General features: G+C 44.8%; 1 pseudogene; it reads right to left on the reverse strand.

Annotated features, from left to right (window-relative positions):
• Nucleotides 1-1137: 1137 nt before the first annotated feature.
• LOC117088296 lies at nt 1138-5520 on the reverse strand (annotated as a pseudogene).
• Nucleotides 5521-6067: the final 547 nt, after the last annotated feature.

Below are 6067 nucleotides of genomic sequence, written 5' to 3' on the forward strand. Positions count from 1 at the left end.
GTTTTGAACCTTACATATCTAGGAAATGCCTATTATTCTCCCATACACTCAAGTAACAATTTGAGCATAGAGTTCTAGGATGGAATTAGTTTTCCTTTAGATATTTCAAAGCATTGCTTGATTATCCCCTACCTTCCAATAGTATCAATGAAAAGCTTTTCTAAATACTGTTCCTTTTATGTGACCTCTTTTCATTTTCTCTCTCTTATACTTTCTGGTGGGTCATGTTTTATTTTCATGTACTAAAACTTGGGGAAAATCTTATAGATGTGTGGGTTCACCCTGTCACCTTTACCCTGAAGTTCCAATCATGTATTTCTACTCCCCCATGACTGAGCAAGTTAGAAGCTGCCCATGTAATTGCATTACAAAGGCTATTGGGATAACAGCAGAAGAGCTGGAGTCTCTCATGTGAGGTGAGAACTACACAACAACAAAAAATGAAAAAAAAAACAAGCTAGACACCAAAACCTCACTAAACAGCAACTTGGACGAAAAGACTGTCCAGTTGGCCTTTCCTAGTTCCCAACCCCAGAAGACAGGCAACCCCTTGACCTGCTTCACAAGATTCCTCAGGATTTGCCCAACTGCCAGAAGGTCTGCTTGGCTACTGTGGGTGGACATTCAGGCATGTTAGTGAGTTCTGTTTCTTATACATTGAACTTGCCAGTTTAGTGTTTGTTACTTCATCCTTGGAACTGAATGTGAATTCTGTAATCCTAAAAGACATATGGGAGGCCGAGGCTAGTGGATTACTTGAGGTCAGGAGCTCAAGACCAGACTGGCCAACATGGTGAATCCCTGTCTCTACCAAAAATACAAAAATTAAAAAAAAAAAAAGATATTCTTCTAAAAAGCCGCAATGCAATGATCGCAACTCAGAAATTCCCGACAGTAATTCCTTACTCTTACCTAATATCTAGTGTGTATTCTAATTTCCTCAACTGTTCCATAAATGTCTCTCTTAGATGGTTTTTTTTTTTTTTTTTTCCTGTTCTTTACCACCTTATTGGTGGTGGTTGTTTTGACCGAGGATCTGAGGTCAATAATCTTCATTTGATTCTTATGTCTCTTTTTTTTTCCAGTGGAAAGTAACTTTTATTGAGACCCCACCAGCTGCAAAATCTGTTCCTGTCATTAAGCTCCTTCTTTCTTTGCAATTTGGTGTTTCTTGAGTGGTCCTACGAAGGCTTTCTTCTCCTCCATGGTCTGGAAGTGGCCATGGCCAAACTTGGAGGTGGTGTCAATGAACTTAAGGTCAGTCTTCTCCAGAACTCGCTGCTTTGCCTCCACCAGCACGGACTTGCGGAGGGTGAGCACCCGCTTCTTGGTTCCCACCACACAGCTTTTCAGCAGGACAACGTCATTGGTCACTTCACCATAGTGGACAAAGCCACCCAGAGGGTTGATGCTCTTGTCAGGCAGGTCCTAGTCAGTGGAGGCGTTGTTCTTGGTCAGCTTGCCGTCCTGGATAAGGTAGCCCCGGCCAATCTTATAGATGTTCTTGCTGATCTCAGTGCAGTGATGGTAGCCTTTCTGCCCAGTGCGTGCCACAAGGGGTTTCCACATAGCCCACAATGCCCACAACCACCATGGGTGGCGTCTCCACAATGGTCACAGCCTCCACCACCTCCTTCTTGTTCACCTTGGATCCTGGCTTGTCGACTTCCCGCACAATCTGGATCATCCCAGCCTTGTATCCCAGGAAGGCTGTGAGGTGGACCGACTTGAACAGGACATCCTTAAGGAAGCTCTTCACCTTCCCACGATGCCTGCTGCTGCGCTTCCAAGGCAGGAAGCCGAGGGACCCATGTCTGGGAGTGGAGAACTTTCTGTGAGACAAAACCCCACCGGTAGAGGGATACTTATGTCTCTTTAGACTCCTTTAATCTTTTCCTCTAGAACGGTCCCCCCAACCACTCCCCCGACACACACACTTTTTTTTTTTTTTTTTTTTTTTTTTTTGAGACGGAGTCTTGCTCTGCCACCCAGGCTGGAGTGCAGTGGCCGGCTCTCAGCTCACTGCAAGCTCCGCCTCCCGGGTTCACGCCATTCTCCTGTCTCAGCCTCCCGAATAGCTGGGACTACAGGCGCCCGCCTCGTCGCCCGGCTAGTTTTTTGTATTTTTTTTTAGTAGAGACGGGGTTTCACCGTATTAGCCAGGATGGTCTCGATCTCCTGACCTCGTGATCTGCCCATCTCGGCCTCCCAAAGTGCTGGGATTACAGGCTTGAGCCACCGCGCCCGGCCCACACACACTTTTTAATCATGATGTTGATTTTCTTCCTGAGTCCAGGACAGTCTTCTTGTAAAATTTCCCCTATTCTTGATGTGTCGGGTTGCTTCCTCATCCTACTGTGTAGCTTGTCCTTAGCCTGCCCCCGTATCTCCAGTAACTTGAAGGATGGGTCTAGAGGCTTGATGAGATTCAGAATGAATGTTTGGCCAAGAGCACACCCTGAGTGAGACTGTGTGCTTTATGCTGCAGCCCATCAGGAGGCCCACAGAGTTGGGTAGTGTCACGATGGGTGCTATCAAGTTTGACTATTTCAGCCAAGTGTTGACCACCAGATCTCTCCATCATGAAGGTGCTTTTATCCCATGCAATTAACAAACAACTCTGGAGAGATTGGCACATGTGGGTCCCCTGTGCCTCAAATGTCCGCCCAATGGCTTGGCCCCATGGATGATCCTTTAGGATAGCAATCGTTACATGAACAGCCCATCAATTGTAAAATGCCTAATGGATGACTGGGAAGAAGAGAAAGGAGGGTTGAGGGAAGACACAGAGAACAAGGAATAGAAAGCTGGAAATAGGGAAGACAATTCTGAAAGCTTTGCTGAGGCCTTTCCCTATTTATATTCAACTTTTCCAGAGTCATGAGCCCTTTAAGGAAATGCTGGCCTGAAGCAATGACCAAAGAAGGTCTTCTGCACAGGCCTGCCTCATTAGCACAAAAAGAAATGCATTTCAGTGAGTCCAGGTATCTAAATTTTGTTCTGAACTTAATCTCTGACCTTAGCCAAGAGAGCTAACAAATCAGGAGGATGTGTACAGCCACACCCCAGATAGGGTATTTGGACAGCAGATTTACATGTGTCAAGAAAGACGCTGTGCCCGCTCAGGGCACCTGGACTTCTTTGTACAGGGCTCGTTTATTCACCACACCCAACAATAGGCATTCATCCAGAACTCTCAGTTCCAAATCATTGCTTCTTTCAAAGCAGTACTTGCTCCACTGTTCAGAAACAAGTTTCTTTGAAAGACACAAGTGGTCACTTTGCTGAACAGTTCAACCTATGTGTTGTCTTAGGTAAACGGTTTTCTTTCAGATTTTAGGACATTATGTCTGTCTCTATGAAGAATCTGGTGAATGCCTGCATCAAAAAGTATTTCCCATAGACTCATATATTTATTTATTATTTATTTATTTATTTATTTATTATACTTTAAGTTCTGGGATACATGTGCAGAATGTGAAGATTTGTTATTGACTCATATATTGAAACCACTTCAGTTTATCTCGAAACACGTGTCTTTTAAAAGACATCCCAACATTGAAAACTTTGTTCTCTATTGCCCAGGCTGGAGTGCAGTGGCTCAGTCTTGGCTCACTGCAACCTCGGCCTCCCGGGTTCAAGTGATTCTCCTGCCTCCGCCTCCAGAGTAGCTGGGACTACAGGTGCGCACCACCATGCCCGGCTAATTTGTGTATTTTTAGTAGAGACAAAGTCTACTAAAATATTGGCCAGGCTGGTCTTGAACTCCTGACCTCAGAAGATCCGCCTGCCTCGGCCTCCCAAAGCATTGGGATTATAGGCGTGAGCCATTGTGCTCAGCCTGATTCTGTGGCATTCTGATTAGACTTACGACAATCAAGAGCCCTAGCCTCCAAAACAAATTACAGTTTACTCCAATACACATAAGGGGCAAGCACAAACTCTCTGGCAAAGAGTTGACAATTAACCAGGGCAGTAAGTCTAGAAATTCTATAATACACAGCACAGCATGAGGCTGGCGGCAGGAACCTGGCAGGAGGCTGGGGGAGGGCAGGGCAGAACACTTCTCTGACTTGAAGAAGCAGAGGAGGTGTCTCCTGAGGGACTCCCCCAGGAATGGAAAATTATTCCCTACGGTGGGAACTGACTCCTGGGAAGTCTGCCAGTGCTGAGTCACCAGGTCATTATGAAAGCCTGAAGCAGGCTACTCTCCACAAGCTACAGTTTCACGACTCCCTAGAAAGGACTAGAATTATTTCAGGGGGAGTTTTTTTCAAACCTTGCATTTTTAAAATACGTGTTTCAAAACGATGAAAATTTCAGTTCACTTTAGTTTTATTTTAAAGGATGCATTATTTCTAAGAAGAGGGAGAAAAGAGAATCCTATTATCAAGCAAACAGTTGCAAAGGGTGCTCCAGCTCCTGACAGGCTGGGAATCTGGAATCACTGCCCCAGAGAAGCAAATGCTAGATAAATGCTGAATTGGCAAATTCTTCAGATGCTTTTTTTTTTTTTTTTTAAATAAAGAATTATAGTGCCTCTTTTCAACAGCTTTACCCTATGCCTGCCTCCCAGCCTCCTGGGCTCCCCCACCTCATCTTTTGTGCCTTGTCTTGTGCTACTTCATCACCAACAAATTTCTCCTCAGCCTTCCAGTTCCCTCCTGCAGAAGTGGACACAAATTTGCGGGAGATTAACTTTACAGGGACAGAAAAGCCCAACTAAGCAAAACATTCTAAGCAGTCAAAAGGACCTGGCCAGAAGCTCTTCATGTAAGAAATTTATTGCCAATTATACAACCTCACTATCGGTATCAGCATTGGAGCACTTGAAGGGCAGGAAACCAATTCTGACTTTAAAAATAAAATCGTCCGGGCGAGGTGGCTCAAGCCTGTAATCCCAGCACTTTTGGAGGCCAAGACGGGCAGATCACGAGGTCAGGAGATCGAGACCATCCTGGCTAACACGGTGAAACCCCGTCTCTACTAAAAAATACAAAAAACTAGCCGGGCGAGGTGGCGGGCGCCTGTAGTCCCAGCTACTTGGGAGGCTGAGGCAGGAGAATGGCGTAAAACCCAGGAGGCGGGGCTTGCAGTGAGCTGAGATCCGGCCACTGCACTCTAGCCTGGGCGACGGAGCGAGACTCCGTCTCAAAAAAAATAAAAATAAAAAATAAATAAAAGAGCCCCTTTCATTCCACTGAAGCTTAAGGTCCACGATCCTAAGCCCAAATTGACAAATGGATTTCCTTCCAGCTCACCTTGAAACACCTTTGCCATAGAGAAGAACCTTTCTTCTTTGCTTCTGAATCCACAAGAGGGGCTACCTGAGGAGCAGTCACATTAGTACCTTGGACCACCAAACACAGGAGCATCCAGATTAAAGGATTGTCCATTGAAGACATAGTAAAAATAAGTAGAAAAGACCAGCCCCAGAGGGGTCAGAATGGGAGCCACCACAAAGGCACTGATGTTGGCCCTCATTTCATAGTTTTCAGTTAGTTCTGTCTCCAGCACCATCCTTGTCATTAGAAGAGACGTGGGCAGGTACAAAATTGTGCAGGTCAACCTAGCAAGATATTCAGACAAGGGAAAGAGGACAAAAGGGCCCACTTGCAACCACTATGAGAATTATAAATGTTATCGTAAAGGATGAAATACTCAAACTATATTACAGGATAGAAATTGCAAGTCATTTAAAGATGTAAAGAAATAAAAAAACTCATGTACTATGTGGTAGCTTTCTAAACTTGAGCTTTAAATAATTACTGCTTTATCTAAATCTTTTTTTCTTCTCTTTCTGCCTTTAACTTGTCTGCTTACTGCAAACATTGAATAATAAAAGAGTCTTTGCATCTTCTCTTGTTTGTACCTTTGATATCAAGAAATCCCACTTTTTGGCCAGCACAGTGGCTCACGCCTGTAATCCCAGCACTTTGGGAGTCTGAGGCAGGTGGCTCACTTGAGGTCCAGAGTTTGAGACCAGCCTGGCCAACATGATGAAACCCTGTCTCTACTAAAAATATGAAAATTAGCCAGGAGTGATGATGCACACCTGTTAATCCCA

This window comes from Trachypithecus francoisi, unplaced genomic scaffold (genome assembly GCF_009764315.1).
Source record: "Trachypithecus francoisi isolate TF-2019V2 unplaced genomic scaffold, Tfra_2.0 Lachesis_group10, whole genome shotgun sequence".
Taxonomy (NCBI): domain Eukaryota; kingdom Metazoa; phylum Chordata; class Mammalia; order Primates; family Cercopithecidae; genus Trachypithecus; species Trachypithecus francoisi.